The sequence below is a fragment of the Haematobia irritans genome, chromosome 1 (assembly GCF_050003625.1).
Source record: "Haematobia irritans isolate KBUSLIRL chromosome 1, ASM5000362v1, whole genome shotgun sequence".
NCBI classification, from domain to species: Eukaryota; Metazoa; Arthropoda; class Insecta; order Diptera; family Muscidae; genus Haematobia; species Haematobia irritans.
In genome coordinates, this window is record NC_134397.1 from 186362271 (window position 1) to 186386925 (window position 24655).

Genomic DNA, 24655 nt, shown 5'->3' on the forward strand with positions numbered 1-24655 from the left:
TTTGTCAAAATTTTATTTCTATAAAAAATGTCAAAATTTTAATTCTATATTTTTTGAAAAATTGTATTTCTATAGAAATTTTTGAAAAATTTTATTTCCATAGAAAAATTTGTCAAAATTTTAATGCTATTGTCAAAAATGTATTTCTATGGAAAATTTTGTCAAAATTTTATTTCTGTAGAAAATTGTGTCAAACTTTTATTTCTATAGAAAATTTTGTAAAAATTTTATTTCTATAAAAAATTTTATCAAAATTTTATTTCTATAGAAAATTTTGTCAAAATTTTATTTCTAGAGAAAATTTTCTCAAAATTTTATTTCTATAGAAAATTTTTTGAAATTGTATTTCTATAGAAAATTTTGTCAAAATTTTAATGCCATAGAAAATTTTGTCAAAATTTTATTTCTATAGACAATTTTGTCAAAATTTTAATGCCATAGAAAATTTTGTCAATACTTTATTTCTATAGACAATTTTCTCAAAATTTTATTTCTATAGAAAATTTTGTCAAAATTTTATTCCTTTAGAAAATGTTGTCAAAATTTTATTTCTATAGAAAATTTTGTCAAAATTTTATTTCTATAGAAAATTTTGTCAAGATTTTATTTCTATAGAAAATTTTGACAAAATTTTATTCCTATAGACAATTTTGTCAAAATGTTATTTCTATAGAGAGCTTTTGCAAAATTTTATTTCAATAGAAAATTTTGTCAAAATTTTAATGCTATTGAAAATTTTGTCAAAAATGTATTTCTATGCAAAATTTTGTCAACATTTTATTTCTATATAAAATTTCCTCAAAATGGTAATGCTATAGGAAATTTTGTCAAAATTTTATTTCTATAGAAAATGTTGTCAAAATTTTATTTCTATAGAAAATTATGTAAAAATTTTATTTCTACAGAAAATTTTGTCAAAATTTTATTTCTATACACAATTTTTTAAAATTTTAATGTCATAGAAAATTTTGTCAAAATTTTATTTCTATAGAAAATTTTTTCAAAATTTTATTTCTATAGAAAATTGTGTCAAAATTGTATTTCTATAGAAAATTTTTTCAAAATTTTATTTCTATAGAAAATTTTTCAAAATTTTATTTCTATAGACAATTTTGTCAAAATTTTATTTCTATAGAAAATTTTGTCAAAATTTTATTTCTATAGAAAATTTTATCAAAATTTTAATGCTATAGAAAATTTTGTCAAAATTTTATTTCTATAAAAAATTTTGTCAAAATTTTATTTCTATAGAAACTTTTGTCAAAATTTTAATGCTATAGAAAATTTTGTCAAAAATTTATTTCTATGGGAAATTTTGTCAAAAATTTATTTCTATGGAAAACTTTTATTTCTATAGAAAATTTTGTCAAAATTTTAATACTATAGAAAATTTGGCAACATTTTATTTCTATAGAAAATTTTGTTAAAATTTTAATGATGTAGAAAATTTTGTCAAAATTTCAATACTAAAGATTTTATTTTAATTTTATTTCTATAGAAATTTTTTGAAAAAATGTATTTCTATAGAGCAAACACCAAAAAATTTTTCAGCGGTGGATTATCCCACCTCAGTACTGCTGGTGACATTTCTCAGTGTTTCAAAGCTTCTCTTAGTGGTTTCACTGCAATGTGGAACGACGTTCGTACTCGGCTATAAAAAGACATTGAATCGGGCAGCACTCAGTGATAAGAGAGAAGTTCACCACTATGGTATCACAATGGACTCTATAGTCTAAATGAACCTGAAATATCGAGCTGCCACTATACCTAACCAAACCAAACCATGGTCAAACTATTCTGAACTGAGGAACGAATTCGCCCGATGAATTAGGAATAGGTTAGGGGTAGGAGAGAATAGAATTACGATAAAGAACTAGCCCTCTGCAGTAACACAGTTGTCATTTATTTATTTATTTCTGTAGAAAATTTTGTCAACATTTTAATGCTATAAAAAATTTTTGTCAAAATTTTATTTCTATAGAAAATTTTCTTAAAATTTTAATGCTATAGAAAATTTTCATAACATTTTAATGCTATAGAAAATGTTCTTAAAATTTTATTTCTATAGAAAATTTTGTCAAAATTTTATTTCTATAGAAATTTTTGTCAAAATTTTATTTCTATAGAAAATTTTGTCAAAATTTTATTTCTATAGAAAATTTTGTCAAAATTTTATTTCTATAGAAAATTTTGTCAAAACTTTATTTCTATAGAAAATTTTGTCAAAATTTTATTTGTATAGGAAATTTTGTCCAAATTTTATTTGTATAGAAATTTTTCTAGAAATTGTATTTCTATAGAAAATTTTCTAGAAATTATATTTCTAAACAAAATTTTGTCAAAATTTTATTTCTATATTTTTTGAAAAATTTTATTTCTATAGAAATTTTGGAAAAATTTTATTTCCATAGAAAAGTTCAAAATTTTATTTTTATAGAAAATTTTGTCAAAACTTTATTTCTATAGAAAATTTTGTCAAAATTTTATTTCTATGGAAAATTCTGTCAAAATTTTATTTCTATAGAAAATTCTGTCAAACGTTTGTAGAAAGTATGTGGAGTATCTCTAAGTTGGGGAGGAATATTTTGCAAAATCTACTAAAACAGAAACAATTCTATCAATCTACCAAACAGTAAAAATCTATTATTTTTGTTGTTGTAGGTTAAAACATTTTATAATTGGGCGCCAGCTCTGTAGAATTCAGAACTATTTCAATTTATACCATTCTCATTTGCCTCTGCATCACATGCTTCGACTATAATTTTTTTTCAATATAATTGAATAGGGGGTTCTTAAAACTCCTTTCGAACCCCCATATGGAATAAATTTCCCATATACCATTAACAAAACACATAACATGACACCATAATCATTTATTTTAATGCAAAACCATTTCGATTTACGGTGAATAAACTACCTAGAGCAATTGGAATCATTACAATGCTGCAGGAAGTTGTGATAAATGCATGCTTTACCATTGACCATTGTTCACATAAAATCACCAACCAATTAGTGCTCCCCTGTTCAACAATGAATGGCCGATCAACACTTTGTCATCTATGAATGGGTTTTATTGAAACATTTTTGTATAAATATCGATTTGATCTGCTTATCAAATGATCGATTCGTTTAACAAAGACTGTTGACAAATTCAATTAGTGTTGAGATTTTTTTTATCTGATCACAAAGTGATAAAATTTTATGTCATAAAGTCAAAGTCATAAAATTATATTGATGTTTCTATATTGTATGCAGTTCGGAAGCTAAATTGTTATAATGAGTATATTTAGTGGAACGATGCTGGTTGAATTTTTGATGAATTTATGCTAAAGTTTATTGGGATTTATTTCAAAATAATTATTTAGTTTCAGACTAAAAATTCAGAATCACCTCTTGAGTCGATCTAGACCTTGGTGTCCGTCCGTCCGTCTGTCCATGTATTTGTTGTTGTCGCAGAATTCCGGTCTCAATTATTAACCGAGTTTGATGAAATGTGGTACAGAGTGTTCTTATGGAACTAGGATGAACGATATAGAATTTGGAAAGTATCGGATCAAATTTAGGTATAGCTCCCGTGTGTATGTATCGCTCAAATTTAGCACAAGGAAATCCTCTGTGGTATTAACCAAACCTCTAAAATATTATCCACATCAGCTCAGATTTATATAGAGCTCCCGTATAACATATATGCATAGCTCGATTTAAAAAAAATAAAATTGATCACGTAAATATTTTTTCACTGTATAAGCCGATCGTATCTAGACCTACGTGTAGCTCTTATATAAATATATTGCCCGATTTTCACAAATTTGTCTACATTGGCTCCCATTACTTGAGCGATTTCGTCTTTTGTAATAATGGACTCAATATTAGTGGCCCGCAAACTCCGTAGGTGTAAAATCAAGTCGAGTGCCTAATATCAGGAGTTTCTGTTCAGATTGAGATAAACATGTACTCCCTAAATTTTCTTAAATAAGGAAATGCGGTTTATTTCCCACACCTCTTTCAATGATACCCCACAAATGCTTATGTTTACTAATTCAGTAGGGGTTGTTTAGGGCATGATATTGTCGGTCCCGTCCGACTTTCTACTTAACTTACTTGCTTTCATTAATGATCTTCGATCAACTTTTTAATTTTAATAAAAATATTTTGGTGTAATTTTTTTCTCTATACTCCATATGTGTAGAAGTCATAAGCCATCGTTGGCACCTCATTGCCTTTGAAATCGTTGGTACTACATCATATACAAAATAAAAGTGGATCAATTTTCCATACACTACAATTAACTTACTCTATTAATTTTTTTTTTGCAATTTATTATCCCTCAAACACACCCAGTATGCAAACTTATAATTTTATTTAAAACAAAAATTCAATTGTAAAGCTATTAAAACACCTCAGAACTACAATCTAAGCCATTGTTATACAGCATTATCTTTGCCATTAAAATAGAAAATGTAAAAACTTTACAGAGTTCAGTCAGGCTGAAACTTATATACCCTGCATCATGGATTTGTATCGTTAGACTATATGCTATAGGAAATATTTGGAAAATTTTCATTAAACTATAGTCTTGATACTGTGGTCATGTCGAAACTTATGCCAGATTGGGATGCTTTCAAATGATTGTGAAGATCTCCAACTTGAGTACACAAAAATATTGACAGTAAGTATTACTGAGGACAATTCTACAAGTGGTATTTTTTTGGGGATTCCTAGCTTCATTTGGGAACAAAACAGGGCCTACCAAAACATACCAACCACCTTTGCTAGTTTTCAAACTGATTAATAATATTTGTTTTTTTTTTCGAATTCCATAAGACCTTATCATCTGGTTCGATGATGACTTCAAGAAGTAGCCGTCTGTATTTCCACGGGGATAACTCATACGGTTGCCATTTGAGCCAAAAATAATCTACCAAAATTAGGAGAACTTCTTACCAAAAACACTTACCATACAAAAAAAAAATTATTTCTATAGAAAATTTTGTCAAAAATTTATATCTATAAAAAATTTTCTCAAAATTTTCCAAAAATTTTCCCAATGTTCACAAATATTTATTTCTATAGAAAATTTTCCCAAAATTATATCTTCTATAGAAGATTTTGTCAAAATTTTATTTCTATAAGAAATGTTGTCAAAATTTTATTTCTACAGAAAATTTTGTCAAAATTTTATTTCTATAAAAAATTTTGTCAAAATTTTATTTCTATAGAATATGTTCTCAAAAATTTTTTTTCTATACAATATGTTCTCAAAAATTTATTTCTATAGAAATTTTTGTCAAAATTTTATTTCTATAAAAAATTTTGTCAAAATTTTATTTCTATAAAAAATTTTGTCAAAATTTTATTTCTATAGAATATGTTCTCAAAAATTTATTTCTATAGAATATGTTCTCAAAAATTTATTTCTATAGAAAATTTTGTCAAAATTTTATTTCTATAGAAAATTTTGTCAAAATTTTATTTCTATAAAAAATTTTGTCAAAATTTTATTTTTATAAAAAATTTTGTCAAAAATTTATTTCTATAGAAAATTTTCTCAAAATTTTATTTCTATAGAAAATTTTCTCAAAATTTTATTTCTATAGAAAATTTTGTCAAAATTTTATTTCTATAAACAATTTTGTCAAATTTTATTTTTATAAACAACTTTGTCAAAATTTTATTTCTATGGAAAATTTTTTCAAAATGTTATTTCTATAGAAAATTTTGTCAAAATTTTATTTCTATAGAAAATTTTGTCAAAATTTTATTTCTATACAAAATGTTCTTAAGATTTTATTTCTAAGGAAAATTTTGTCAAAGTTTCATTTCTATAGAAAATTTTGTCAAAATTGTATTTCTATAGAAAATTTTGTCAAAATTGTATTTCTATAGAAAATTTTGTCAAAACTTTATTTCTATAGAAAATTTTGTCAAAATTTTATTTCTATAGGAAATTTTGTCAAAATTTTATGTCTATAGAAAATTATGTCAAAATTTTATTTCTATAGAAAATTTTGTCAAAATTTTATTTTGTTATTGTTTCTGTTTTCATTGTTGTTGTTTTTGATTTCAGCTTAAAACCATGCATTGATTAAACTACAAGTGTAACTTAACCAACAGAGGAAAGAATGTTTGTCAAATTTATTTGGGTAAAATTTTGACAAAATTTTCTATAAAAATAAAATTTTGCCACAATTTTCTATAGAAATAAAATTTTAACAAAAGTTTCTATAGAATTAAAATTTTGACAAAATTTTCTATAGAAATAAAATTTAGTTTATTGTTTCTTTTCTCATTGTTGTTGTTTTTGATTTCAGCTTAAAACCATGCATTGATTAAACTACAAGTGTAACTTAACCAACAGAGGAAAAGAATGTTCGTCAAATTTATTTGGGCAAAGCCCTATAGACTACAATGGTAGGATGGACGCACCAATAATAACAAAACAACACGTGCGTCCATCCTACCATCTTGCAGTCTATAGGGCTTTGCCCAAATAAATTTACACTTGTAGTTTAATCAATGCATGGTTTTAAGCTGAAATCAAAAACAACAACAATGAAAAAAGAAACAATAAACTAAATTTTATTTCTATAGAAAATTTTGTCAAAATTTTAATTGTATAGAAAATTTTGTTAAAATTTTATTTCTATAGAAAATTGTGGCAAAATTTTATTTTTATAGAAAATTTTGTCAACATTTTACTTCTATAGATAATTTTGTCAAAATTTTATTTCTATAAACAATTTTGTCAAAATTGTATTTCTATAGAAAATTTTGTCAAAATTTTATTTCTATAGAAAATTTTGTCACAATTTTATTTCTATATACAATTTTGTCACAACTTTATTTTTATAGAAAATTTTGTCAAAATTTTATTTCTATAGAAAATTTTCTCAACGTTTTATTTTTATAGAAATTTTTGCCAAAATTTTATTTGTATAGATACTTGTGTAAAAATTTTATTTTTACAGAAAATTTTGTCAAAATGTTATTTCTAAAGAAAATGTTGTCAAAATTCTATATCTATAGAAAATTTTGTCAATTTTGTTTATTTCTATAGAAAATGTTCAAAAATTTTTATTTCTATAGAAAAACTTATCAAAATTTTATTTCTATAGAAAATTTTGTCAAAATTTTATTTCTATAGAAAATTTTATCAAAATTTTATTTCTATAGAAAATTTTGTCAAAATTTTAATTCTTTGTAGAGTTTGTAAGCCTTGAGGTCATGTACTAATAAAACAAAATAAAATCTTAGTTTTTTTATAGTGTTTTATTTTTGTTTTCTTTCCAATATTTCGAACACCATCGTTGTCCGTCTTCAGGGAAATTCAATTTTGAAACTGGTGGTCCTGCTGTGACTTGCTGGCCACTACGTTTGAATTTACACTAGATAGTCTAAATTCAAACAGTAGATGTTGTAAATTCAAACGTAGTGGCGAGCAAGTCACAACAAGACCACCAGTTTCAAAATTGAATTTCCCTGAAGACGGACAACGATGGTGTTGGAAATATTGGAAAGAAGACAAAAATAAAACACTATAAAAAACAAAGTTTTTATTTTGTTTTATTAGTACATGACCTCAAGCCTTACAAACTCTACAAATAAATACACTAACATTTCAACTATACAACAACTAAAAAAAATTTTAATTCTATAGAAAATGTTCTCAAAATTTTATTTCTAAAGAAGATTTTGTCAAAAGTTTATTTCTACAGAAAATGTTCAAACATTTTTATTTCTATAGAAAAACTTATCAACATTTTATTTTATTTCTATAAAAATTTTTCTCAAAATTTTATTTCTATATAAAATGTTCACAAATTTTCATTTCTATAGAAAATTTTCTCAAAATTATATTTCTATAAAAATTTTTCTCAAAATTTTATTTCTATGGAAAATGTTCACAAAATTTTTATTTCTATAGAAAATTTTCTCAAAATTATATTTCAATAGAAAATTTTGTCAAAATTTTATTTCTATAGAAAATGTTCTCAAAAGTTTATTTCTATAGAAGATTTTGTCAAAATTTTATTTCTATAGAAAAATTTGTCAAAATTTTATTTATATAGAAAAATTTCTCAAAGTTTTATTTCTATAGAAAATTTTCTCAAATTTTTTTTTCTATAGAAAATTTTCTCAAAATTTTATTTCTATAGAATATTTTGTCAAAATGTTATTTTATTTCAATAGAAAATTTTTTATACCAAACAGTAAAAAATCTACCATTTTTGGTAGAATTCTACCATCCGTTCATTCATCGATTTTGGCTTCCTTTTGGTTATTCTCACATGTATTGGTATGCCAATTCTTTGGGGGTGATTTGAGGTATCATGTAGTCGTCTCCGCTCAAGTTTAGCTCTGTCTTGCTTGTTTTTTTTTTTTTTTTTTTTTTTTTTTTTTTTTTTTAACGCGGTAGATTGGTGTTATTTATTCATATTTAGATCAAACATTTCAAATTAAAATAAAACTTTGTTAAGTGGAAAATGTTTCAATTTATAAAGCAAAAAAAATGTTCTTGTTCATATTTAATTATAGGATTGATGTAATGCCAAAACGTGATTAATAACCAATTCATTTGCATTTATTGTTCTACAAAATACCTAAATGTGATGACGTTTTTCTACAATTATTTTTTAAGATTGAAGACAAAAGCCATCGATCACGTGTAGTTGAAATTATAAAGACAACATTGTGAAGTCTGCTGACATATAATTTTCATTAATGAGACAAAGGTTGAAAACGAAAGAATTATGCATGTGTTCTAGAGCTCCGAACAACTTGTAAAATGAGGATATAGCAATGTCAGTATTCAATCATCTGCATTGGAATTTTACACTTGAAGTATTTGCATCACAAGGAAACTATTTCGTTAGAATTCTAACAAATTTTTATTTGTGTTAATAGAAAGTCAGTAAGTGCAATACGCATACTTTTCTAACTTTCAAATGAACCCAGCAAGTATGACACATTTAGATTCATAATCTGATACAACACCCTCTATATACAATATTCTACAGAATTTGGTATGTTGAGAGGCTTGACTGGCAACTCATTATCCCATATTTAAATATTATCAGGTAAATAAACTTCTTAAACTTACCAATATATTTGAGATCTTCGTACGCCTTACACCTATAACGGAAATAGAATAATTTACTAAAATTTTAATTGAATCACCAACATTGTTGCAAAATTTTATTTATAATTTTGGGTTCTTGTTTGGCTTGAGGTCTAAGAATATTAAACAAATAGAAAATTTTGCAATTTTTTTTTCAGAGAAAATTACGTTTTCCCAAATTTTATTTCTATATACAATTTTTTATTCCTATACAAAATATTTGCACTATTTCATTTTTTGCAAAATTTTATTTCTATCAAAAATGCTTGCAAAATTTTATTTACAATTTTGGGGGTTTATTTGGCTTGTGGTCATGAACTAATGAAAAAATTTTGTCAAAATTTTCATTCTATAGAAAAATTTTGCAAAATTTTATTTCTACACAAAATTTTGTCAAAATTTTATTTCTATAAAAAAATTTGTCAAAATTTTATTTATATAGAAAATTTTGTCAAAGTTTTCTTTCTATAGAAAAATTTTGCAAAATTTTATTTCTATGTGGCAGCCCGATTAAGTTTCAGGCTCACTTAGACTATTCAGTCCATTGTGATACCACATTTAACTAAAAGTACCTATTACATATGGGCACTTCTAGTTTTAACCACTGAACCTTCTCTATTATTTTCTTTTGTTGAACCAACCAGATTGTTCCAAAAACATTAACAGACTGCTTAAGTTAACGATTTCCAGGTCCGCCAGTAATCTAAAGCTATATGCCCCTAAAATTTGCTTACGCCTTACACAAAATGCAGGACACTCACACAAGAGGTGTTTAATTGATTCTTTTTCCTCCGCATCATGACATAGTCATTATACTTCGCACCAATAGTTTTTGCAAAATCGCCTATTAGGCAGCGACCCGTTATAGCAGATATCAGGAGTGATATGTGACGTCTCGAGAACATTAGCATATCTAGTGTGCGGTTTATGTTTAAATGGGACCATATTTGCTTGGTGTCGTTACAACCCTTGCAATTCTCTCATCGAACATTTGCCATCATAAAAGTCTTTTCCAGCAGTAAGAGCTTGCTGGTAGCCAGAGGCATACCAACAGATTCTAGTTCTCCTGGAATATGTAAGGTAGTCCCTAGCCTTGTTAACTCATCCGCTTCGCAGTTCCCCGGTACGTTCCTAGGGCCAGGCACCCACATTAGGTGAATATTGTGCTGCTCAGTCATCTCGTTGAGAGATTTGCGGCAGTCGGTGGCCGTTTTCGAGTTAAGGAACACAGAGTCCAAGGATTTTATTGCAGGTTGACTGTCTGTGTATATTTTATTGCCAACAATTTTTGGAACATTACTTCTCAAGCAATTCGCCACCTCTCTTATTGCTAATATTTCAGTCTGAAAAACACTACAGTGATTAGGTAATCTTTTCGCTATTCGAAGTTCCAGATCTTTAGAATATACTCCGAAACCCACTTGTCCATCCAATTTGGAGCCATCAGTGTAGAAATAAATATATATTTTATTCCCCGGGGTCTGTTGTTACACCACGCCTCACTGTTGGGAATTAGAGTTTCAAACTTTTTGTCGAAAAGTGGTTTCGCCAGAGTGTAATCCACCACGTTAGGCACATCTGGCATTATTTTGAGGACCGAACTGTGGCCGTACATTTTTTCCGACCACAGCGATAGCTCGCGCAATCACACAGCCGTTGTTGCAGCTGACTGTTTGGCCAAAATGTCAAAAGGCAATAGATGCAACATAACATTAAGGGAATCTGTTCCTTTAATGCGCCTCCGATACACAGGCACGCCATACGCTGAACTTTATCTAACCCGGTCGGTTGCTGAAGTGCCGGCCACCAGACTACAACACCATATAGTATTATAGGTCTAGGTTAATAGGTTAGAGGGGAAAAAGGTGCAACAATCTCCAAATTGATTGCCAAATATGAAGGACACTGTCATAGATTTTGGATCCTGTATCCCTCACAATATTATGAATTAATAATAAGAAAATGAATTAATAATAAGAAAATGAATTAATAATGGAGAGACACTATCATTTGAGTGAAAATGTATTGAGAAAAAAGTAGTGTAACACCAGGGCTACATAGTTTTTGCGAAACGAGAACGCCCTTAGACTATTCAGTCCATTGTGATACCACATTGGTGAACTTCTCTCTTATCATTGAGTGCTGCCCGATTCCATGTTAAGCTCAATGACAAGGGACCTCCTTTTTATAGCCGAGTGCGAACGACGTTCCACATTACAGTGAAACCACTTAGAGAAGCTTTGAAACTCTCAGAAATGTCACCAGCATTACTGAGGTGGGATAATCCACCGCTGAAAAACTTTTTGGTGTCCGGTCGAAGCACGAATCGAACCCACGACCTTGTGTATGCAAGGCTGGCATGCTAACTATTGCACCACGTATTATAGGTCTAACCACTGCCGTGTATAGCCAATGCACAATTTTCGGTTTTAGTTCCCACTTTTTTCCTATTGCCTTTTTGCACGAGTACAAAGCTACCGTGGCTTTCCTCGCCTTTTCTTCAATATTAAGCCTAAAGTTCAGCTTCCTGTCCAGGTATTTTGCACACTTACCAAAGGGAATTGCAATACCCCCTATGGGCTTAACCGCGGGAGTTTTGCGATCTTTGCAGGATTTACCCCATTTCTCAGTCATCCGGAGGGCTCTTTGTATAACATCTCTGATTGTGGATGGAAATTTTCCCCTGACTGCTAGGGCCACGTCGTCTGCGTATGCCTCCACTTTTATCCTTTCTTTTTCTAGGGAAATCAGAAGGTTGTTTATAGCAAATTCCAAAGAAGAGCTGATAGAACTCCTCCTTAGGGAGTGCCTCTGTTCACATACCTTTGCATGTTTGCTTGTCCTAGTGTGGATGAAATACGTCTCCTCATTAGCAGTTCGTCTACACCCTCAAAAAAATCGCTTCTCTAACATATGTTCCAAACATATTTTGCAGGAAGTACATATATTATTGGATACCGCCGAAACATTAATATGTTTGTTTTATGTGAGCATATTATATGTTTGGAAGCATTTTGAGTCAAAAAATAGTATATGCTTGGAATAATTCCCCAAAGAAGATTGTGTTCATTCCCTCACATATTTTTAACTTCCACGAAATTTTTGAGTTCTTCGCATCTTTTTCTGTAATACAAATATGCTGTTTTTTTTCAAATGTCTATTTTCTTGGTTCCGAATGTCTATTCTCTTTATTCCGAATACTCAATCTACTATTCAAATTAAATAATATTTAGACTTAAGCATACCAAATTTTTGGCCATATTATAAAACAGTTTTCCGAAACAACATACAAGCGGTTTCACAGAAATTGCTCTCATTTCATTCTCTCGCTGTGTTATGTTGATATCTTTTTATTCAACCCTCCCGGTTTCCATCTCTATTTCTTTCTCTATACTAACTCTCTCTCTCTCTCTCTCTCTCTGTCGCTCTCTGAATAAAGTATCACAACATATATATGTTTACTCGAAATTTGTAAATTTATATATGTTTACATTCGCGCATATTATTTTTATGAAACATTCATGCCCCAAACATAATATATTCTAACATATTAACATATGTGTCCCAAACATTTTGTGTTAGTTTAGGAACATTACATGTTTGCACTTAAATATATTGTGTTTAAAAATTGTGCCCGAAACACATTTTGTTTATATCGGAAGATATGAAAAACATATTTTTCTAATAGTGTAGCAGCCTAAGTATACCTGCATCAACATTCAGAGTTGCCAGTCCATTTAATATCGAGCTCGGATGGATGTTATTGAATGCCCTCTCGATGTCTAGAAACGCCACGATTGTGTATTCATTGACAGATAGTGAGCTTTCGATAAAGCTGACTAGTTCATGCAAAGCGGTCTCACTAGACCTGCCCTTCGAGTATGCATGCTGTCGTTTCGAGAGCAAACTTGAATCGACGCTAATTCTACGATAAATGTCTATCATGAGGATAAGCTGATTGGTCGGAAATCCTTCGTACACGAGTGAGAGGCTTTTCTATGGAAAATTTTGTCAAAATTTTATTTCTTTAGAAAATTTTGTCAAAATTTTAATTTTATAGATAATTTTCCCAAAATTTTATTTCTATAGAAAAATTTTATTTATATAAATAAATAATATAATTTTCTCAAAATTTTGTTCTATAGAAAACAAAATATTATTTTTAAAACAAATTTTGTCAAAATTTTATTTCTATAGAAAATTTTGTAAAAATTGTATTTCTATAGAAAATTTTGTCAAAATTTTATTTCAATAGAAAATTTTGTCAAAATTTTATTTCTATAGAACATTTTGTCAAAATTTTATTTCTATAGAAAATTTTCTCAAAATTTTATTTCTAAAGAAAATTTTGCAAAATTTTTTTTCTGTAGAAATTTTTGTCAATATTTTATTTCTAAAGAAAATTTTGCAAAATTTTTTTTCTGTAGAAAATTTTATCAAAAATTATATTTGTATAGAAAATGTTGACCTGATTTTATTTCCGTAGAAAATTTTGTCAACATTTTATTTCTATGGAGAATTTTGTCAACATTTAATTTCTATGGAGAATTTTGTCAAAATTTTATTTATAAAGAAAATTTTGCAAAAATTTTATTTCTGCAGAAAATTTTTTCAAAAATTATATTTGTATAGAAAATTTTGTCATGATTTTATTTCTATAAAATAAAATTTTGTCAAAATTTTATTTCTAAAGAAAATTTTGCAAAAAAAAATTTTCTGTTGAAAAATTTTTCAAAAATTTTATTTGTATAGAAAATTTTGTCAAAAATTATATTTGCATAGAAAATTTTGTCAGGATTTTATATCTGTAGAAAATTTTGTCAACATTTTATTTTAATAGAAAATTTTGTCAAAATTTTATTTCTATAAAAGTTATTGTCAAAAATTTAATTTTTTATTTCTATGGAAAAATGTTTGCAAAATTTTATCTCTATAGAAAAATTTTGCAAAATTTAGTTTTATAGAAAATTTTGTCAAAATTTTATTTCTATAGCAAATTATGGCAAAATTTTATTTCGATAGAAAATTTTGTAAAAATTTCATTTCCATAGAAAATTTTGTCAAAAATTTCTATCTTAAGAATAGATTTGCTAAATTTTCTTTCTATAGCGAATTTTGTCAAAATTTTATTTCTACAAAAAAAATAGTTTCTATTGAAAAATTTCTCAGATCATATGCCTTACTAGGCATTAAACGATATTGTTCAATAAATTTTAAGGAAATCCTACTGTTTCATGAAAAACGAAGCCATTATTTTTGTGATATTGTTGGTCAGGTGTTCTAGATTTAGTCGTGATTCTCATAACAAGGAATAGTTTGAACACCGGCAATCACCACCATCATCTAGTTCAATATATTAAGCATTTGTTTGTTTGTTTTTCTAAAGTAAACTTCAAAATTTAGCATAGACCAAGCACTTGCACAACTAAATCATCGAGTATAAATAAAAAAGAAAAAACGGAATTAGTTTGACATTTTAAATTAATTTCGAAAAAATGCATTTGCCTTGTAATCGGAGTACTCGATTATGTATATCGTGGCACATTATCAAAACAAAATGATCGTGACCGGGTTCCAGTATTTGCTTTGAAGTGTATATGGTTGGTTTGTGGTGCTTTGACGTTTGGGACTCCATTGGAATAAATGCCAACCTAACAGTCAACCGGCAAACAAATATTTCCATTTTGCCAACAAACAATCAAAAATAAAACAAAAAACAAACATAACGATTTATGGAAAGCCAAGTGTCCCACAACCACTTCCATATCTCTCAAAGAGGAAATTTCACATTGTCTGTTGTTGGTTGCAGGGTAGGGCAAAAGATATTGGTTGAATTTATTAAGGTACAAAAAATATTTTAATTACACAAGAAACAAAGTTTACCTGGTTCCACACCCTCACAAAAAATTGCTTCTGTAACATATACTCCCAAACATATTTTGCTTCAAGCATATACATTTTTGGGTATTGCCCAAACATTCATATGTTTGATCTCTTCCAATATATAATATGTTTGAAAGCATATTGGTCTAAACAATATATGTTTGGGTAGTCTAAGTTCCAAACATTTTGTATTTTTTCATCCAAATTCAATAATGTTGTCTTCCAAAAAACAATGTTATTATGTGAACATATAATATGTTTGGAAGCATTTTGTACCCAAAAATATTATATGCTCAAAAAAAATTCTCCCAAACAATATTGTGCTCAAAATTTTATTTATTTATATATTTACAATCATAATGAATTATGAAAATAAACAGGAAATATAGGTGCTAACATAGGTTTTCAACCTGAATGCTCAAAATTTTGTTTCTGCCCAATTGTATATTCCCCCACATCTTTCTCACTTCCACGAGATTTTTTAGTTCTTAGCACCTTTTTCTGTAATACAAACATTGTAGAAGAAATTATTCAATTTTATGATTTTTTTATTTTAATTTTACCTTTTGCCGGACGGGGATTCGAACAGAGGACCACACAGTTTGTAAGGATCAAAGAAGTAGCTGTTGGATCAAAGAAGTCAATTGCCCAAGGAAAAATAAAATGTTAATTTTGTAATAACAAGCAACAACCACCAACTTAATTCAATATCGCTCCCTGTTAAATAGCGCTCCAAGCTACTAAACACATATATGTTTATAGGCTATTTCTAAATTAATATATGTTTGCATCCAAGCATATTATATTTGCAAACATTTTATGTCCCAAACATAATATGTTCTTACATATTAACATATATGTCCCAAACATGTTATGCTAGTTTATGAACATTATATGCTTGCACTCAAAAATATTGTGTTTACAAATTTGTGTTCCAAAAATATAATGTTTATAGCCAAACATATGAAAAACAGTCTTTTTCATCCGTGCAGAGATTTTTTCTTTAATTTTTAATATTTTTGTATTGATTCCGAACCAAAAAACGAATTACCCTAAAGATACATTTAAGATGAAATTCACTTTTAAAACTTTTGGCCAAGTAAGAAATCAGAATACTGTGTCTTCTATGCTACGCAGAAATTGCAGTCATATCTAAAGGTGGGTATTAAGTTCGAGTTTAGCCGATAAAATAGTCATATTTTCACTAAAGTGAAAACTAAATCACTAAAAAATTGCATAAAATTATACTATATTTGTTGCCTATTTCATTATAAGTTGATGGGAAATAGCCCAAAGCAAATTTTACCAAACTTTGTTTTCGTTAAAAGTGATTATTAAAGAAAAGTAATCGTGAAAAATGACGATTTTAAGGTAAGTACTATGTTCGCTTTTCGCGTTGAAATTTTCGTGGTTACTTCATTAAAACAGTTCAATATAAAGCAAACAAATCAACACAATTGATGCGTGGTTTCTTGTTCCACTAGTTTTCGGCTAGACTTTACAGGAATAAGTTTGTTTTCATTTATAATTTTGATTATTTAAGGAAAAGTAATCGCGAAAATAAAGTGGTTTTCAACTCGAAAACCGAATATAGTACCTACCCTTAGCGGCTAAACTCGAACTTAATACTCACCTTTAAAGGCGAAACAAACTTTGTGCTTAAGACAATATTTTTGAGTGTAAATGTCTCTAGTCGATTGCCTTCTAATCTCAAATGTAAACATTTGATCAAAAAGAAAAATGTACATTTTTATTTTAATATATTTTTTGGTCTAAGGGTTTGCTCTGTTTGCCTAACCCTTTCGCTTAGCACATATTTATTGGTTGGTCCAGTTTGGACAGCTCCCCTATTTAGGACAGACATAAATGAATGTCACACAATCGAATGTCATAGTTAAGAGCAGGTAATGGACATAACAAGAATTTGTTAATTTGTCTTTGTCTACTGGTCATTTGAAACTCATATTAAATAATACTATACTTAGACCAGTATATACGGCCTTAAGTTCAGACAGGGCGAATCTTAAACACCCACCTCCATAAATAAAATACAATAGTTTATTTCCCAGCAAAATCGAAAGCTTACAAAAAAGTAATTTAGATACCCAATTTGTGATTTGGATCATCTCCAATGAATTTTACAATTCCATTTTTGAATCCTTAGTATTGCTTAAGAAGTTGTGGATTGGAAGTTCGTCCGAACACACAAAAAAATTTTTTCTGATTCAATCACGAAATTAATTGATCCAATTAATTTTTTAATTGACATGTCTTCAATCACAGAAATGATAGTATCATTTGAAAAATTAATTGAAGGTCAATTAAAAAATTAATTAGTAATATTAATTTTTATACACAGAAATGATAGTATCATTTGCAAAATTAATTGAAGGTCAATTAAAAAATTAATTAGTAATATTAATTTTTATACCCTCCACCATAGGATGGGGGTATATTAACTTTGTCATTCCGTTTGTAACACATCGAAATATTGCTTTAAGACCCCATAAAGTATATATATTCTGGGTCGTGGTGAAATTCTGAGTCGATCTGAGCATGTCCGTCCGTCCGTCCGTCTGTTGAAATCACGCTAACTTCCGAACGAAACAAGCTATCGACTTGAAACTTGGCACAAGTAGTTGTTATTGATGTAGGTCGGATGGTATTGCAAATGGGCTATATCGGTCCACATTTACGTATAGCCCCCATATAAACGGACCCCCAAATTTGGCTTGCGATTGCTCTAAGAGAGGCAAATTTCATCCGATCCGGCTGAAATTTGGTACATGGTGTTAGTATATGGTCTCTAACAACCATGCAAAAATTGGTTCACATCGGTCCATAATTACATATAGCCCCCATATAAACCGATCCCCCGATTTGGCTTGCGGATCCTCTAAGAGAAGCAAATTTCATCCGACCCGTCTGAAGTTTGGTACATGGTGTTAGTATATGGTCTCTAATGGCCATGCAAAAATTGGTCCACATCGGTCCATAATTATATATAGCCCCCATATAAACCGATTACCAGATTTGTTCTCCGGAGCCTCTTGGAAGACCAAATTCATCTGACTCAGTTGAAATTTGGTACGTGGTGTTAATATAGGCCTCAAACACCCATGCAAAAATTGGTCGAAATCGGTCAATAATTATATATAGGCCCGATATAAACTGATCCCCAGATTTGACCTCCGGAGCCCCTTGGAAGAGCAAAATTCATCCGATTCGGTTGAAATTTGGTACGTGATGTTAGTATATGGTCTCTAACAACCATGCAAAAATTGGTCCACATCGGTCCATTATTATATATAGCCCCCATATAAACCGATCCCCAGATTTGACCTCCGGTGCCTTTTGGAGAAGCAAAATTCATCCGATCTGGTTGAAATTTTGGTACGTGGTGGTAGTATATGATATTTAACAACCATGCCAAAAGTGGTCCATATCAGTCATCCGAGTCAGTTGAAATTTGGTATATTGTGCTAGTATATGGCCGTTAACAACCATGCCTAACTAGGTCCATATCAGTTATATATAGCCCTCAGATAAATCGATCCCCAATCACACAAAAATTGGTCCATATCAAGTTCATAATTCTATATAACCCCCATATAAAGTTTCTACGCAATCCATGGTGGAGGGTACATAAGATTCGGCTTGGCCGAACTTACGGCCTTATATACTTGTTGTGATTGATTTTTGTTTTAATAAAAAAAATTGTTGAATCAATTAAATTTCTAATTGAATACTTTTTAAAACTCAATTAAGACTTTAATTGGAAAAATTTTCGTGAAATTTTTTTCTGTGAACAGACAGACAGATGTTTGTCCATCTCTCTGTCTGTTCTAAACATGCTACAGCCTTCAATAATGGCGCCACCGTCCTGAAATTTGGCACAGATTCGTTTTTTGTTTGCAGGCAGGTCAAGTTCGAAGATGGGCTATATCGGTCCAGCTTTTGATATAGTCACCATATAAACTGACTTACCGATTTGGGGTCTTGGGCTTAAAGAAACCGAAGTTTTTATTCAATTTGGAAAAAATTGGAAATCTAGAGCTATTTTAGAACCATAAAGAGGTATGCTTTATGCTTAAAGTTTTGTAGAAGTTTGAAAATGTTTCTCCAAATCGGTTCTAATTTAAATATTTATATACACCCGTGGAAAAAATCATGAACGGCGTGGTCATTTCGAAACGATCTGTTCATGAAAGTGAATTAACACACATGTGTTGCCAAAGTGAGAACAGATGGGGTCAATCTGACAACGTAAAAATGGCACCATGCGTTGTCAAAATAACAACCAGCGTTCATGATCTGAAAACGTAATGGTTACGAATTTATAAACAAAATTAAAAAAATATTTCCGCTACCGTGACTCGAACCTGTGTTAACAGTCGCCTTAGCAAGTTGCACCAACGGCGGAATTGCCATAACAACGTCTAACTATTATTTTAAGACTTTTCATGGCCAAAGAAAAACGAATGCCGTTCCTGAAATCGTGAACGCCCGTGGACGAAATCGTGAACATTCCGTTTTTTTTTTTTTTGTAAACGTTTCCATTTTTACAACGTTCGTTCACGATTGCGAAACGCAATTTTTTCTATTAGTGTATGGGTATATAAACCACACAACCCAACAAATTTGAAGGAGTTGAGATGGCGTCGAAAATTTTGGTCTACATAATGGTGTAGGGTATAATATAGTCGGCCTCGCCCGACTTTAGACTAACTTGTTTTTATTTTCAAAAATTGTTTTTATTTTTTATTTCGCTTTTATTTTGTTATTTTCGGTGTTTAGTTTTGTAGTAATATATTATATTACATTTAAACTCAATAAAAAATATAAAATTCTAAGGATTTGCAAAACCTTCTCAAAAGAATTTCCAAGGAAGTGAAAAAGTCAATAGGCACATAATGAAATCCTCACGGGGAGACATTTTTAATTTTAATTTTATTGTTTTTTTTTTTACTATTCTGTTGGTTTTCTATTCGGTTTTGTAATATATAATTGTCAAAAATTTTAATTTTCACTTTAAACTGCCAAATAGCGTATTTTCTAAAACTGGTCCAAGAGAACTTCGTTGGAAGTGGAAGAAATTAATAAAGGATCCCGCGATGCTCTGAAAAAGAAATGTTTTTGTAAGAACTTCCAATTTTGTTTTTACTTGGAGACTATATTTTTCGTATTGAAAAGACAGTTTAGAGTTGTTCAAACTACGCAAAAAGTGAGAATTGATTCACAATACTGATTAAGTGCAATTTATTCATATTTTTTGTGGTAAATAATTCCTATATGAATTAGCTTTCAATGTCATTCAGTTTCAAAATCACGATTAAAAATGTATTTCCTTCTTTTGGATAGTTTTCCTTGGGCAAATTCAGTAGATACAATGTTGCACCCAATGTCACGAGATTGACTATAGTAATTTAGATTTTTTTAAAGTACTGCTATGGGAAAAATATAGTAAAACTTTGTTCTAGATTTTCAAATTTTTTATTTATGTTGGCGATATATTCACGAACAATCAATACAGTAGGCAAAGGTGCATTATCGAAGAACCAAAAGTTTTCTCTTTTTACAAATAGTTTCGCGCAAATTTCAAAAAGTTGAACTATTTTTTGCCCACATTAGTACGACCAATCTGCTATAAGAGTCTCTTTTGTTAAACTGTGGTAAATGCATAATTGCTATTGTCTAATCGTTTAATCAAATACAAAATGCATTTTACTGTATTTTAATCAACCCATAGAGTATTTAATAACACTTAATAATAATGTTGAAATAGCATTGAAATTAAATACTTCTACAAAAAAAAAAGAACTTATACAATAGGCGGAACACGACAATAAATTATTTGTATGTTTATTTTAAAACTTTGTATTTTCTAGAATGGATTAACATATTTTGATTTATTTGTAACAAATTAAAAATTAAAATGTCAACTTAATTCTCTGCTGATTTGAATCCATTTCAACAGCCGTTGCACTGAATTTGCATCACTTCTTCAGATGTGATCCGAATTCAATGTTTTGGATGTAAATTACAAAAATTCTGTGATAATTTGTCAAATAAATAACTTTTATAATTTTTTATAATTTTTTAATGGATTCTAACGCTTGTCAGAAACGTTTGATCTGAAATAATTCACAATTTTTTCAGATTGGATTTAGCATTTTTTTCGACAAAATTTAAATGATTTGTATCATTTTATGAATTCTTACTCTGTTTTTAACCTATTTGAAACAAAAAAAGTTAAAATTACCCATAAAAAGTATGAAAAACCAAGTTATAAAAAATTGAATTAAAATAACTTCCTGGGTAGTTAAAATAAAGAACATCATGGGGAGTGCATCTTCTGGAAGTGCTTTTAAAGTTGTGCCTTTGGAAGAACTTCCAAATTTTTTTTCTGGGTATATACCGATCGACTCAGAATCACCTCTTGAGTCGGTTTAGATATTAGTGTCCGTCTGCCTGACCATGTATTTGTTGTTCGCAGTATTCAAGGCACTATTATTAACCGATTTTGGTGAAATTTGTTGGAAGAATGATGGACTAATGGTACAAATAAAACAAAAATTAGTGCATTCATTGTCTAGACTGATTGATGCTGTTATAAAATAAAAATGAATGGCCAAAAAATACTAAATGTACAAAAAAACTAATTTAGAACTACCTGTGTCAATACTTTTGTTCCTTTTTTTTTTGATTTTTTTATAATTTAAATATTGAAAGAACAAAATTTTTTCTAAAATAAAAAATAATCTAGATTCTTAATGCAGTTACAATGCAAATTAAAATATTGTTTTTAATTTAAAATAGCTGCATATCACTTTTAACATGTGGTTTTAAAACAAAATTGTTTGGTGTGCCAATACTTATGTGCGTCACTGTATATGTACAGAAATACGGAAAGTGAAAGTGTAAATTATACGGTTTAATCAGAGCTCACACCCAGAGAAGGAATATGATCACCTCAACCATGTATCGAGAGCAAAATATTATTTTTGGACGGAGAACATGTAACATGTTTGCGGCAACCATGTTATTTTCTCAAAAAGCATATGTCTGATTTCGGCAACCATGTATATGTTTGCCGAGAAAAGAACATTTTTGCGACAAAAATGTGCCATGGTCACCTTCCAAAAATAACATTTTGCTCTTAAAACATGTTTGGGGTGATCATATTCTTTCTCTGCATGCAAAAAACTACAAGGTCGGAAAATCAATTTTCCAAATTTTGAAAGAGTCGAAAACTCGAATTTTCTAAATTTTTAAAAAGAAGAAAGATCGAAATGTTGACATTTCAAACATAAAACAAGTATGTTATATACGGTCGTAAGTTCGGCCAGGCCGAATCTTATGTACCCTCCACCATGGCTTGCGTACACCCATAGAAAAAATCATGCACGGCGTGCTCATTTCAAAACGATTCGTTCATGAAAGTGAATCAACACACATGTGGTGTCAAACTGAGAACAGGCGGTGTCAATCTGACAACGATAAAATGACACCATGCGTTGTCAAAACAACAACCAGCGTTCATGATCTGAAAACGTTATGGTTACGACTTTATAAACAAAATTAAAAAAAGATTTCCGCTAGCGTGACTCGAACCTGTGTTTTCTGCACCATACGCGTTAACAGTCGCCTTAGCACATTGCACCACCGAGGACTTGCCATAATAACGTCTAACGATTATTTTAAGACTTATCATGGCCAAAGAAAAACGAATGCCGTTCATGAAATCGTGATCGCCCGTGGACGAAATTGTGAACATTCCGTTTTGATTTTTTGTGAACGTGTCCGTTTCATTTTGTCACCGTCCGTTCACGAATATGCAACGTAATTTTTTCTATTAGTGTATAAACTTTTACGAAAGACTGTCATCCACAATCGAATTACTTGGGTTCCCAACATCGTTAGTCCATACGTGGTATATATTAAAAAAGGGTATATAAAGGTAAGTCTGCAAATAATTACGAACCGATATGGACTTTTGCGCGGTAATTAGAGAGCCAGAATCGAAATATGGGGGTCGCAAGCCCCCATGGCTTTGTACAATTACGAACCGATATGGACCAATATTTGTGTGATTGGGGATCGGTTTATCTGAGGGCTATATATAACTATAGACCGATATGGACCTAGTTTGGCATGGTTGTTAGCGGCCACATATTAGCCCAATGTGCCAAATTTCAACCATATCGGATTAATTTTGCACTTCCGAAAGGCACCGGAGGTCAAATCTGGGGATCGATTTATATGGGGGCTATATATAATTATGAACCGGTGTGGATCAATTTTTGCATACCATATGGACAAAATTTGTACACTCTTACAAAATCTATAGACTTAAAATTTAAACCGCCTAATGGAAAACCGGCAAAGTGTTATTAAACAAATATATACAGCAGTAAGTTCGGCGGGACCGATTCTCAAATACCCACCACCAAGAATCAAATATAATAGTTTCCTTTGAAAACTCTTCGTCGTAGCGAGTTAGCATCACCATCATCGGCTTGTCATAAGACCATTTCAACAGCCGTTGCACTGAATTTGCATCACTTCTTAAGGTGTGATCCGAATTTAGTTTTTTTGTTGTGATATTTTGCCAAATAAATAATTTTTTTATATTTTTTACAATCTTAATGCATCCTAACGCTTGTCTGAATCGGTTAACCACAAATATTTTTAAAAATTCTCAATTTTTCTAGAATGGATTTAGCATTTTTTTCAATAAAATTTTAATAATTTGTACCATTTTAATAATTCTTACTCTGATTTAAACCGATTTGAAACAAAAAAGTTAAAATCACTTATTGAAAATATGAAAAAAGCGAATTATAAAAAATTGAATTAAAATAACTTCCTGTGTAGTTAAAATAAAAATAAAACATCTTTGGAAGGACATGTTTGGAAGTGCTTTTAAAGTAGTGCCTTTAGAAGTATTTACTTCCAATTTTTTTTTTTGCTGGAGTATAAAAAATTTTAAATCAATTTTTCGATTAATTGATTTATTTTCTCCAGTTTTTATACCCTCCACCATAGGATGGGGGGAATATTAATTTTGTCATTCAGTTTGTAACACATCAAAATATTGCTCTAAGACCCCATAAAGTATATATATGTTATATTCTGGGTCGTGGTGAAATTCTGAGTCGATCTAAGCATGTCCGTCCGTCTGTTGAAATCACGCTAACTTCCGGACTAAACAAGCTTTCGACTTAAAATTTGGCATAAGTAGTTGTTATTGATGTAGATCGGAAAGTGTTGCAAATGGGCCATATCGGACCATTTTTTTGTATATCCCCCATATAAACCGACCCCTAGATTTGGCTTGCGGAGCCTCTTGGAAGAGCAAAATTCATTCGATCCGGTTGAAATTTGGTACGTAGTGTTAGTATATGCACCCTCAAAAAAAATGGCTTCTCTAACATATGTTCCAAACATATTTTGCAGGAAGCACATATATTATAGGATACTGCCAAAACATTAATATGTTTGTTTTATGTGAACATGTTATATGTTTGGAAGCATTTTCAGCCCAAAAATATTATATGCTTGGAAGAATTTTCCCCAAAGAAGATTGTGCTCATTTCCTCACATAATTTTCACTTCCACGAAATTTTTTTGTTCTTGGCACCTTTTTCTGTA

The 24655-nt window shown here is 29.5% G+C and overlaps 1 protein-coding gene across 1 annotated transcript in view; it reads right to left on the reverse strand.

The window, feature by feature from the left end:
• speck overlaps window positions 1-24655 on the reverse strand; it is a 220581-nt gene that overhangs the window by 110106 nt on the left and 85820 nt on the right. Inside the window, exon 2 of the mRNA XM_075292323.1 lies at window positions 9101-9132. The gene's annotated coding sequence lies outside the window, so the exon portion shown is untranslated. The remainder of the gene's footprint in view (window positions 1-9100; window positions 9133-24655) is intronic.